General features: G+C 58.4%; 4 non-coding genes and 3 pseudogenes across 4 annotated transcripts; all 7 read right to left on the bottom strand.

Annotated features, from left to right (window-relative positions):
- Positions 1-1,694: 1,694 nt before the first annotated feature.
- LOC146637577 (5S ribosomal RNA) lies at positions 1,695-1,813 on the bottom strand. Its single transcript, XR_014905989.1, has one exon. It is a non-coding gene; the product is annotated as a 5S ribosomal RNA (ribosomal RNA).
- A 666-nt stretch (positions 1,814-2,479) lies between these two features.
- On the bottom strand, positions 2,480-2,598 carry LOC146637576 (5S ribosomal RNA; annotated as a pseudogene).
- A 1,213-nt stretch (positions 2,599-3,811) lies between these two features.
- Positions 3,812-3,930, bottom strand: LOC146637575 (5S ribosomal RNA). The gene has a single exon (XR_014905988.1). It is a non-coding gene; the product is annotated as a 5S ribosomal RNA (ribosomal RNA).
- A 1,259-nt stretch (positions 3,931-5,189) lies between these two features.
- LOC146637574 (5S ribosomal RNA) lies at positions 5,190-5,308 on the bottom strand (annotated as a pseudogene).
- A 1,610-nt stretch (positions 5,309-6,918) lies between these two features.
- On the bottom strand, positions 6,919-7,037 carry LOC146637573 (5S ribosomal RNA). Its single transcript, XR_014905987.1, has one exon. It is a non-coding gene; the product is annotated as a 5S ribosomal RNA (ribosomal RNA).
- Positions 7,038-8,216: 1,179 nt separating this feature from the next.
- On the bottom strand, positions 8,217-8,335 carry LOC146637572 (5S ribosomal RNA; annotated as a pseudogene).
- Positions 8,336-10,577: 2,242 nt separating this feature from the next.
- LOC146637571 (5S ribosomal RNA) lies at positions 10,578-10,696 on the bottom strand. The gene has a single exon (XR_014905524.1). It is a non-coding gene; the product is annotated as a 5S ribosomal RNA (ribosomal RNA).
- Positions 10,697-12,242: the final 1,546 nt, after the last annotated feature.

Raw genomic sequence — 12,242 nt, 5'->3', positions numbered from 1 at the left:
CCTGGTGTGGTGTAAGTGGTCTCAGCCAGCAGCCACAGGCCCTGGTGTGGTGTAGGTGGCCTCAGCCAGCAGCCACAGGCCCTTGTGTGGTGTAAGTGGCCTCAGCCAGCAGCCACAGGCCCTGGTGTGGTGTAAGTGGCCTCAGCCAGTGCCACAGGCCCTGGTGTGGTGTAAGTGGCCTGAGCAAGAGCCACAGACCCTGGTGTGGTGTAATTGGCCTCAATAGCAACTAAGGCCCTGGTGTGGTGTAGGTGGCCTCAGCCAGCAGCCACAGGCCCTGGTGTGGTGTAAGTGGCCTCAGCCAGCAGCCACAGGCCCTGGTGTGGTGTAAGTGGCCTCAGCCAGTGCCACAGGCCCTGGTGTGGTGTAAGTGGCCTGAGCAAGAGCCACAGGCCCTGGTGTGGTGTAAGTGGCCTCAGCCAGCAGCCACAGGCCCTGGTGTGGTGTAAGTGGCCTGAGCAAGAGCCACAGGCCCTGGTGTGGTGTAAGTGGCCTAAGCCAGAGCCACAGGCCCTGGTGTGGTGTAAGTGGCCTCAATAGCAAATAAGGCCCATGTGTGGTGTAATTGGTCTCAGCCAGAGCCACAGGCCCTGGTGTGGTGTAAGTGGCCTCAGCAAGCAGCCACAGGCTCTGGTGTGGTGTAAGTGGCCTCAGCCAGCAGCCACAGGCCCTGGTGTGGTTTAAGTGGCCACAGCCAGCAGCCACAGGCCCTGGTGTGGTCTAAGTGGCCTCAGCCAGTGCCACAGGCCCTGGTGTGGTGTAAGTGGCCTCAGCCAGAGCCACAGGCCCTGATGTGGTGTAAGTGGCCCCAGCCGGTCACTCACGCCCTGGTGTGGTGTAGGTGGCCCCAGCCGGTCACTCACGCCCTGGTGTGGTGTAGGTGGCATCAGCTAGCAGCACAGGGCCTGGTTTGGTGAAGATGGCCTCGGCCAGAAGCGCAGGGCCTGGTGTGGTCTAAGTGGCCTCAGCCAGTGCCACAGGCCCTGGTGTGGTGTAAGTCGCCTCAGCCAGCAGCCACAGGCCCTGGTGTGGTGTAAGTCGCCTCAGCCAGAAGCCACAGGCACTGGTGTGGTGTAAGTGGCCTCAGCCAGCAGCAAAAGGGCCCTGGTGTGGTGTAAGTCGCCTCAGCCAGCAGCCACAGGCCCTGGTGGGGTGTAAGTGGCCTCAGCCAGCAGCCACAGGCCCTGGTGTGGTGTAAGTGGCCTCAGCCAGCAGCCACAGGCCCTGGTGTGGTGTAAGTCGCCTCAGCCAGTGCCACAGGCCCTGGTGTGGTGTAAGTGGCCTGAGCAAGAGCCACAGACCCTGGTGTGGTGTAATTGGCCTCAATAGCAACTAAGGCCCTGGTGTGGTGTAGGTGGCCTCAGCCAGCAGCCACAGGCCCTGGTGTGGTGTAAGTGGCCTCAGCCAGCAGCCACAGGCCCTGATGTGGTGTAAGTGGCCCCAGCCGGTCACTCAGGCCCTGGTGTGGTGTAAGTGGCCTCAGCCAGAGCCACAGGCCCTGATGTGGTGTAAGTGGCCCCAGCCGGTCACTCAGGCCCTTGTGTGGTGTAGGTTGCATCAGCTAGCAGCACAAGACATTGGAAAAGAGCCAAAAGCAATGTCGTTAATGTGCCCTCATTAATGGGCAGCTGCTTTTGGTCTTTTAATACACCCCTTCTCTGGATCAAAAGCGGTTCAATGACATGAAAATGAAAGGCTTACAGCACCAGGTATTCCCAGGCAGTCTCCCATCCAAGTACTAACCAAGCCCAGCCCTGCTTAGCTTCCGAGATCAGACGAGGTCGGGCGTGCTCAGGGTGGTATGGCCGTAAGCTGCTGGCGCCAGCACAATGTCTCAATTTATGGATTCAAGTGATTAGGTGGCAAGTACCTGAAGTTACGAAGACAATCCTATAACCATACCTGCATGTTTGCATAATACCCTAACCCAAAGGCTCAGTTTGGCATTTATCCAACAGCACAGGCCCTGGATTGTTGAAGATGGCCTCAGGAACCAGCACAGGGCCTGGTTTGGTGAAGATGGCCTCAGCCAGCAGCCACAGGCCCTGGTTTGGTGTAAGTGGCCTCAGCCAGCAGCCACAGGCCCTGGTGTGGTGTAAGTGGCCTCAGCCAGCAGCCACAGGCCCTGGTGTGGTGTAAGTGGCCTGAGCAAGAGCCACAGGCCCTGGTGTGGTGTAAGTGGCCTGAGCAAGAGCCACAGGCCCTGGTGTGGTGTAAGTGGTCTCAGCCAGCAGCCACAGGCCCTGGTGTGGTGTAAGTGGCCTCAGCCAGCAGCCACAGGCTCTGATGTGGTGTAAGTGGCCCCAGCCGGTCACTCAGGCCCTGGTGTGGTGTAGGTGGCATCAGCTAGCAGCACAAGACATTGGAAAAGAGCCAAAAGCAATGTCGTTAATGTGCCCTCATTAATGGGGAGCTGCTTTTGGTCTTTTAATACACCCCTTCTCTGGATCAAAAGCGGTTCAATGACATGAAAATGAAAGGCTTACAGCACCAGGTATTCCCAGGCAGTCTCCCATCCAAGTACTAACCAAGCCCAGCCCTGCTTAGCTTCCGAGATCAGACAAGGTCGGGCGTGCTCAGGGTGGTATGGCCGTAAGCTGCTGGCCCCAGCACAATGTCTCAATTTATGGATTCAAGTGATTAGGTGGCAAGTACCTGAAGTTACGAAGACAATCCTATAACCATACCTGCATGTTTGCATAATACCCTAACCCAAAGGCTCAGTTTGGCATTTATCCAACAGCACAGGCCCTGGATTGTTGAAGATGGCCTCAAGAACCAGCACAGGACCTGGTGTGTTTTACATGGCCACAGCAAGCAGCACAGGGCCTGGTTTGGTGAAGATGGCCTCAGCAAGCAGCCACAGGCCCTGGTTTGGTGTAAGTGGCCTCAGCCAGCAGCCACAGGCCCTGGTGTGGTCTAAGTGGCCTCAGCCAGTGCCACAGGCCCTGGTGTGGTGTAAGTGGCCTCAGCCAGCAGCCACAGTCCCTGGTGTGGTCTAAGTGGCCTCAGCCAGTGCCACAGGCCCTGGTGTGGTGTAAGTGGCCTGAGCAAAAGCCACAGACCCTGGTGTGGTGTAATTGGCCTCAATAGCAACTAAGGCCCTGGTGTGGTGTATGTGGCCTCAGGCAGCAGCCACAGGCCCTGTTGTGATGTAACTTGCCTCAGCCAGCAGCCACAGGCCCTGGTGTGGTGTAAGTGGCCTCAGCCAGAGCCACAGGCCCTGTTGTGATGTAACTTGCCTCAGCCAGCAGCCACAGGCCCTGATGTGGTGTAAGTGGCCCCAGCCGGTCACTCAGGCCCTGGTGTGGTGTAAGTGGCCTGAGCAAGAGCCACAGGCCCTGGTGTGGTGTAAGTCGCCTCAGCCAGTGCCACAGGCCCTGGTGTGGTGTAAGTGGCCTGAGCAAGAGCCACAGACCCTGGTGTGGTGTAATTGGCCTCAATAGCAACTAAGGCCCTGGTGTGGTGTAGGTGGCCTCAGCCAGCAGCCACAGGCCCTGGTGTGGTGTAAGTGGCCTCAGCCAGCAGCCACAGGCCCTGATGTGGTGTAAGTGGCCCCAGCCGGTCACTCAGGCCCTGGTGTGGTGTAAGTGGCCTCAGCCAGAGCCACAGGCCCTGATGTGGTGTAAGTGGCCCCAGCCGGTCACTCAGGCCCTTGTGTGGTGTAGGTTGCATCAGCTAGCAGCACAAGACATTGGAAAAGAGCCAAAAGCAATGTCGTTAATGTGCCCTCATTAATGGGCAGCTGCTTTTGGTCTTTTAATACACCCCTTCTCTGGATCAAAAGCGGTTCAATGACATGAAAATGAAAGGCTTACAGCACCAGGTATTCCCAGGCAGTCTCCCATCCAAGTACTAACCAAGCCCAGCCCTGCTTAGCTTCCGAGATCAGACGAGGTCGGGCGTGCTCAGGGTGGTATGGCCGTAAGCTGCTGGCGCCAGCACAATGTCTCAATTTATGGATTCAAGTGATTAGGTGGCAAGTACCTGAAGTTACGAAGACAATCCTATAACCATACCTGCATGTTTGCATAATACCCTAACCCAAAGGCTCAGTTTGGCATTTATCCAACAGCACAGGCCCTGGATTGTTGAAGATGGCCTCAGGAACCAGCACAGGGCCTGGTTTGGTGAAGATGGCCTCAGCCAGCAGCCACAGGCCCTGGTTTGGTGTAAGTGGCCTCAGCCAGCAGCCACAGGCCCTGGTGTGGTGTAAGTGGCCTCAGCCAGCAGCCACAGGCCCTGGTGTGGTGTAAGTGGCCTGAGCAAGAGCCACAGGCCCTGGTGTGGTGTAAGTGGCCTGAGCAAGAGCCACAGGCCCTGGTGTGGTGTAAGTGGTCTCAGCCAGCAGCCACAGGCCCTGGTGTGGTGTAGGTGGCCTCAGCCAGCAGCCACAGGCCCTTGTGTGGTGTAAGTGGCCTCAGCCAGCAGCCACAGGCCCTGGTGTGGTGTAAGTGGCCTCAGCCAGTGCCACAGGCCCTGGTGTGGTGTAAGTGGCCTGAGCAAGAGCCACAGACCCTGGTGTGGTGTAATTGGCCTCAATAGCAACTAAGGCCCTGGTGTGGTGTAAGTGGCCTCAGCCAGCAGCCACAGGCCCTGGTGTGGTGTAAGTCGCCTCAGCCAGAAGCCACAGGCACTGGTGTGGTGTAAGTGGCCTCAGCCAGCAGCAAAAGGGCCCTGGTGTGGTGTAAGTCGCCTCAGTCAGCAGCCACAGGCCCTGGTGTGGTGTAGGTGGCCTCAGCCAGCAGCCACAGGCCCTGGTGTGGTGTAAGTGGCCTCAGCCAGTGCCACAGGCCCTGGTGTGGTGTAAGTGGCCTGAGCAAGAGCCACAGACCCTGGTGTGGTGTAATTGGCCTCAATAGCAACTAATGCCCTGGTGTGGTGTAGGTGGCCTCAGCCAGCAGCCACAGGCCCTGGTGTGGTGTAAGTGGCCTCAGCCAGCAGCCACAGGCCCTGGTGTGGTGTAAGTGGCCTCAGCCAGCAGCCACAGGCTCTGATGTGGTGTAAGTGGCCCCAGCCGGTCACTCAGGCCCTGGTGTGGTGTAGGTGGCATCAGCTAGCAGCACAAGACATTGGAAAAGAGCCAAAAGCAATGTCGTTAATGTGCCCTCATTAATGGGGAGCTGCTTTTGGTCTTTTAATACACCCCTTCTCTGGATCAAAAGCGGTTCAATGACATGAAAATGAAAGGCTTACAGCACCAGGTATTCCCAGGCAGTCTCCCATCCAAGTACTAACCAAGCCCAGCCCTGCTTAGCTTCCGAGATCAGACAAGGTCGGGCGTGCTCAGGGTGGTATGGCCGTAAGCTGCTGGCCCCAGCACAATGTCTCAATTTATGGATTCAAGTGATTAGGTGGCAAGTACCTGAAGTTACGAAGACAATCCTATAACCATACCTGCATGTTTGCATAATACCCTAACCCAAAGGCTCAGTTTGGCATTTATCCAACAGCACAGGCCCTGGATTGTTGAAGATGGCCTCAAGAACCAGCACAGGACCTGGTGTGTTTTACATGGCCACAGCAAGCAGCACAGGGCCTGTTTGGTGAAGATGGCCTCAGCAAGCAGCCACAGGCCCTGGTTTGGTGTAAGTGGCCTCAGCCAGCAGCCACAGGCCCTGGTGTGGTCTAAGTGGCCTCAGCCAGTGCCACAGGCCCTGGTGTGGTGTAAGTGGCCTGAGCAAGAGCCACAGGCCCTGGTGTGGTGTAATTGGCCTCAGCCAGCAGCCACAGGCCCTGGTGTGGTGTAAGTGGCCTGAGCAAGAGCCACAGGCCCTGGTGTGGTGTATGTGGCCTCAGCCAGCAGCCACAGGCCCTGGTGTGGTGTAAGTAGCCTCAGCCAGAAGCCACAGGCACTGGTGTGGTGTAAGTGGCCTCAGCCAGCAGCAACAGGCCCTGGTGTGGTGTAAGTCGCCTCAGCCAGCAGCCACAGGCCCTGGTGTGGTGTAGGTGGCCTCAGCCAGCAGCCACAGGCCCTGGTGTGGTGTAAGTGGCCTCAGCCAGCAGCCACAGGCCCTGGTGTGGTGTAAGTGGCCTCAGCCAGCAGCCACAGTCCCTGGTGTGGTCTAAGTGGCCTCAGCCAGTGCCACAGGCCCTGGTGTGGTGTAAGTGGCCTGAGCAAAAGCCACAGACCCTGGTGTGGTGTAATTGGCCTCAATAGCAACTAAGGCCCTGGTGTGGTGTATGTGGCCTCAGGCAGCAGCCACAGGCCCTGTTGTGATGTAACTTGCCTCAGCCAGCAGCCACAGGCCCTGGTGTGGTGTAAGTGGCCTCAGCCAGAGCCACAGGCCCTGTTGTGATGTAACTTGCCTCAGCCAGCAGCCACAGGCCCTGATGTGGTGTAAGTGGCCCCAGCCGGTCACTCAGGCCCTGGTGTGGTGTAAGTGGCCTGAGCAAGAGCCACAGGCCCTGGTGTGGTGTAAGTGGCCTCAGCCAGTGCCACAGGCCCTGGTGTGGTGTAAGTGGCCTGAGCAAGAGCCACAGACCCTGGTGTGGTGTAATTGGCCTCAATAGCAACTAAGGCCCTGGTGTGGTGTAGGTGGCCTCAGCCAGCAGCCACAGGCCCTGGTGTGGTGTAAGTGGCCTCAGCCAGCAGCCACAGGCCCTGGTGTGGTGTAAGTGGCCTCAGCCAGCAGCCACAGGCCCTGATGTGGTGTAAGTGGCCCCAGCCGGTCACTCAGGCCCTGGTGTGGTGTAAGTGGCCTCAGCCAGAGCCACAGGCCCTGATGTGGTGTAAGTGGCCCCAGCCGGTCACTCAGGCCCTTGTGTGGTGTAGGTTGCATCAGCTAGCAGCACAAGACATTGGAAAAGAGCCAAAAGCAATGTCGTTAATGTGCCCTCATTAATGGGCAGCTGCTTTTGGTCTTTTAATACACCCCTTCTCTGGATCAAAAGCGGTTCAATGACATGAAAATGAAAGGCTTACAGCACCAGGTATTCCCAGGCAGTCTCCCATCCAAGTACTAACCAAGCCCAGCCCTGCTTAGCTTCCGAGATCAGACGAGGTCGGGCGTGCTCAGGGTGGTATGGCCGTAAGCTGCTGGCCCCAGCACAATGTCTCAATTTATGGATTCAAGTGATTAGGTGGCAAGTACCTGAAGTTACGAAGACAATCCTATAACCATACCTGCATGTTTGCATAATACCCTAACCCAAAGGCTCAGTTTGGCATTTATCCAACAGCACAGGCCCTGGATTGTTGAAGATGGCCTCAGGAACCAGCACAGGGCCTGGTTTGGTGAAGATGGCCTCAGCCAGCAGCCACAGGCCCTGGTGTGGTGTAAGTGGCCTGAGCAAGAGCCACAGGCCCTGGTGTGGTGTAAGTGGCCTCAGCCAGCAGCCACAGGCCCTGGTGTGGTGTAAGTGGCCTCAGCCAGCAGCCACAGGCCCTGGTGTGGTGTAAGTGGCCTCAGCCAGCAGCCACAGGCCCTGGTGTGGTGTAAGTGGCCTCAGCCAGTGCCACAGGCCCTGGTGTGGTGTAAGTGGCCTCAGCCAGTGCCACAGGCCCTGGTGTGGTGTAAGTGGCCTGAGCAAGAGCCACAGACCCTGGTGTGGTGTAATTGGCCTCAATAGCAACTAAGGCCCTGGTGTGGTGTAAGTGGCCTCAGCCAGCAGCCACAGGCCCTGGTGTGGTGTAAGTCGCCTCAGCCAGAAGCCACAGGCACTGGTGTGGTGTAAGTGGCCTCAGCCAGCAGCAAAAGGGCCCTGGTGTGGTGTAAGTCGCCTCAGTCAGCAGCCACAGGCCCTGGTGTGGTGTAGGTGGCCTCAGCCAGCAGCCACAGGCCCTGGTGTGGTGTAAGTGGCCTCAGCCAGTGCCACAGGCCCTGGTGTGGTGTAAGTGGCCTGAGCAAGAGCCACAGACCCTGGTGTGGTGTAATTGGCCTCAATAGCAACTAATGCCCTGGTGTGGTGTAGGTGGCCTCAGCCAGCAGCCACAGGCCCTGGTGTGGTGTAAGTGGCCTCAGCCAGCAGCCACAGGCCCTGGTGTGGTGTAAGTGGCCTCAGCCAGCAGCCACAGGCTCTGATGTGGTGTAAGTGGCCCCAGCCGGTCACTCAGGCCCTGGTGTGGTGTAGGTGGCATCAGCTAGCAGCACAAGACATTGGAAAAGAGCCAAAAGCAATGTCGTTAATGTGCCCTCATTAATGGGGAGCTGCTTTTGGTCTTTTAATACACCCCTTCTCTGGATCAAAAGCGGTTCAATGACATGAAAATGAAAGGCTTACAGCACCAGGTATTCCCAGGCAGTCTCCCATCCAAGTACTAACCAAGCCCAGCCCTGCTTAGCTTCCGAGATCAGACAAGGTCGGGCGTGCTCAGGGTGGTATGGCCGTAAGCTGCTGGCCCCAGCACAATGTCTCAATTTATGGATTCAAGTGATTAGGTGGCAAGTACCTGAAGTTACGAAGACAATCCTATAACCATACCTGCATGTTTGCATAATACCCTAACCCAAAGGCTCAGTTTGGCATTTATCCAACAGCACAGGCCCTGGATTGTTGAAGATGGCCTCAAGAACCAGCACAGGACCTGGTGTGTTTTACATGGCCACAGCAAGCAGCACAGGGCCTGGTTTGGTGAAGATGGCCTCAGCAAGCAGCCACAGGCCCTGGTTTGGTGTAAGTGGCCTCAGCCAGCAGCCACAGGCCCTGGTGTGGTCTAAGTGGCCTCAGCCAGTGCCACAGGCCCTGGTGTGGTGTAAGTGGCCTGAGCAAGAGCCACAGGCCCTGGTGTGGTGTAAGTGGCCTCAGCCAGCAGCCACAGGCCCTGGTGTGGTGTAAGTGGCCTGAGCAAGAGCCACAGGCCCTGGTGTGGTGTATGTGGCCTCAGCCAGCAGCCACAGGCCCTGGTGTGGTGTAAGTAGCCTCAGCCAGAAGCCACAGGCCCTGGTGTGGTGTAAGTCGCCTCAGCCAGCAGCCACAGGCCCTGGTGTGGTGTAGGTGGCCTCAGCCAGCAGCCACAGGCCCTGGTGTGGTGTAAGTGGCCTCAGCCAGCAGCCACAGGCCCTGGTGTGGTGTAAGTGGCCTCAGCCAGCAGCCACAGTCCCTGGTGTGGTCTAAGTGGCCTCAGCCAGTGCCACAGGCCCTGGTGTGGTGTAAGTGGCCTGAGCAAAAGCCACAGACCCTGGTGTGGTGTAATTGGCCTCAATAGCAACTAAGGCCCTGGTGTGGTGTATGTGGCCTCAGGCAGCAGCCACAGGCCCTGTTGTGATGTAACTTGCCTCAGCCAGCAGCCACAGGCCCTGGTGTGGTGTAAGTGGCCTCAGCCAGAGCCACAGGCCCTGTTGTGATGTAACTTGCCTCAGCCAGCAGCCACAGGCCCTGATGTGGTGTAAGTGGCCCCAGCCGGTCACTCAGGCCCTGGTGTGGTGTAAGTGGCCTGAGCAAGAGCCACAGGCCCTGGTGTGGTGTAAGTGGCCTCAGCCAGCAGCCACAGGCCCTGGTGTGGTGTAAGTGGCCTGAGCAAGTGCCACAGGCCCTGGTGTGGTGTAAGTGGCCTAAGCCAGAGCCACAGGCCCTGGTGTGGTGTAAGTGGCCTCAATAGCAAATAAGGCCCTGGTGTGGTGTAAGTGGCCTGAGCAAGAGCCACAGGGCCTGGTTTGGTGAAGATGGCCTCGGCCAGAAGCGCAGGGCCTGGTGTGATGTGAGTGGCCTGAGCAAGAGCCACAGGCCCTGGTGTGGTGTAAGTGGCCTCAGCCAGCAGCCACAGGCCCTGGTGTGGTGTAAGTCGCCTCAGCCAGAAGCCACAGGCACTGGTGTAGTGTAAGTGGCCTCAGCCAGCAGCAAAAGGGCCCTGGTGTGGTGTAAGTCGCCTCAGTCAGCAGCCACAGGCCCTGGTGTGGTGTAGGTGGCCTCAGCCAGCAGCCACAGGCCCTGGTGTGGTGTAAGTGGCCTCAGCCAGCAGCCACAGGCCCTGGTGTGGTGTAAGTGGCCTCAGCCAGCAGCCACAGGCCCTGGTGTGGTGTAAGTGGCCTCAGCCAGTGCCACAGGCCCTGGTGTGGTGTAAGTGGCCTGAGCAAGAGCCACAGACCCTGGTGTGGTGTAATTGGCCTCAATAGCAACTAATGCCCTGGTGTGGTGTAGGTGGCCTCAGCCAGCAGCCACAGGCCCTGGTGTGGTGTAAGTGGCCTCAGCCAACAGCCACAGGCCCTGGTGTGGTGTAAGTGGCCTCAGCCAGTGCCACAGGCCCTGGTGTGGTGTAAGTGGCCTGAGCAAGAGCCACAGACCCTGGTGTGGTGTAATTGGCCTCAATAGCAACTAATGCCCTGGTGTGGTGTAGGTGGCCTCAGCCAGCAGCCACAGGCCCTGGTGTGGTGTAAGTGGCCTCAGCCAGCAGCCACAGGCCCTGGTGTGGTGTAAGTGGCCTCAGCCAGAGCCACAGGCCCTGATGTGGTGTAAGTGGCCCCAGCCGGTCACTCAGGCCCTTGTGTGGTGTAGGTTGCATCAGCTAGCAGCACAAGACATTGGAAAAGAGCCAAAAGCAATGTCGTTAATGTGCCCTCATTAATGGGCAGATGCTTTTGGTCTTTTAATACACCCCTTCTCTGGATCAAAAGCGGTTCAATGACATGAAAATGAAAGGCTTACAGCACCAGGTATTCCCAGGCAGTCTCCCATCCAAGTACTAACCAAGCCCAGCCCTGCTTAGCTTCCGAGATCAGACGAGGTCGGGCGTGCTCAAGGTGGTATGGCCGTAAGCTGCTGGCTCCAGCACAATGTCTCAATTTATGGATTCAAGTGATTAGGTGGCAAGTACCTGAAGTTACGAAGACAATCCTATAACCATACCTGCATGTTTGCATAATACCCTAACCCAAAGGCTCAATTTGGCATTTATCCAACAGCACAGGCCCTGGATTGTTGAAGATGGCCTCAGGAACCAGCACAGGGCCTGGTGTGTTGTACATGGCCACAGCAAGCAGCACAGGGCCTGGTTTGGTGAAGATGGCCTCGGCCAGAAGCGCAGGGCCTGGTGTGATGTGAGTGGCCTGAGCAAGAGCCACAGGCCCTGGTGTGGTGTAAGTGGCCTCAGCCAGCAGCCACAGGCCCTGGTGTGGTGTAAGTCGCCTCAGCCAGAAGCCACAGGCCCTGGTGTGGTGTAAGTGGCCTCAGCCAGCAGCCACAGGCCCTGGTGTGGTGTAGGTGGCCTCAGCCAGCAGCCACAGGCCCTTGTGTGGTGTAAGTGGCCTCAGCCAGCAGCCACAGGCCCTGGTGTGGTGTAAGTGGCCTCAGCCAGTGCCACAGGCCCTGGTGTGGTGTAAGTGGCCTGAGCAAGAGCCACAGACCCTGGTGTGGTGTAATTGGCCTCAATAGCAACTAAGGCCCTGGTGTGGTGTAGGTGGCCTCAGCCAGCAGCCACAGGCCCTGGTGTGGTGTAAGTGGCCTCAGCCAGCAGCCACAGGCCCTGGTGTGGTGTAAGTGGCCTCAGCCAGTGCCACAGGCCCTGGTGTGGTGTAAGTGGCCTGAGCAAGAGCCACAGGCCCTGGTGTGGTGTAAGTGGCCTCAGCCAGCAGCCACAGGCCCTGGTGTGGTGTAAGTGGCCTGAGCAAGAGCCACAGGCCCTGGTGTGGTGTAAGTGGCCTAAGCCAGAGCCACAGGCCCTGGTCTGGTGTAAGTGGCCTCAATAGCAAATAAGGCCCATGTGTGGTGTAATTGGTCTCAGCCAGAGCCACAGGCCCTGGTGTGGTGTAAGTGGCCTCAGCAAGCAGCCACAGGCTCTGGTGTGGTGTAAGTGGCCTCAGCCAGCAGCCACAGGCCCTGGTGTGGTTTAAGTGGCCACAGCCAGCAGCCACAGGCCCTGGTGTGGTCTAAGTGGCCTCAGCCAGTGCCACAGGCCCTGGTGTGGTGTAAGTGGCCTCAGCCAGAGCCACAGGCCCTGATGTGGTGTAAGTGGCCCCAGCCGGTCACTCACGCCCTGGTGTGGTGTAGGTGGCCCCAGCCGGTCACTCACGCCCTGGTGTGGTGTAGGTGGCATCAGCTAGCAGCACAGGGCCTGGTTTGGTGAAGATGGCCTCGGCCAGAAGCGCAGGGCCTGGTGTGGTCTAAGTGGCCTCAGCCAGTGCCACAGGCCCTGGTGTGGTGTAAGTCGCCTCAGTCAGCAGCCACAGGCCCTGGTGTGGTGTAGGTGGCCTCAGCCAGCAGGCACAGGCCCTGGTGTGGTGTAAGTGGCCTCAGCCAGCAGCCACAGGCCCTGGTGTGGTGTAAGTGGCCTCAGCCAGCAGCCACAGGCCCTGGTGTGGTGTAAG

This window comes from Diplotaxodon limnothrissa, linkage group LG3, assembly GCF_057381915.1.
Source record: "Diplotaxodon limnothrissa isolate DT_005_m linkage group LG3, D_limnothrissa_male_GT1.1, whole genome shotgun sequence".
NCBI lineage: Eukaryota > Metazoa > Chordata > Actinopteri > Cichliformes > Cichlidae > Diplotaxodon > Diplotaxodon limnothrissa.
The sequence above is the reverse complement of the archived record's forward strand: the minus strand, read 5'-3'. Positions and strand labels throughout refer to the sequence as shown.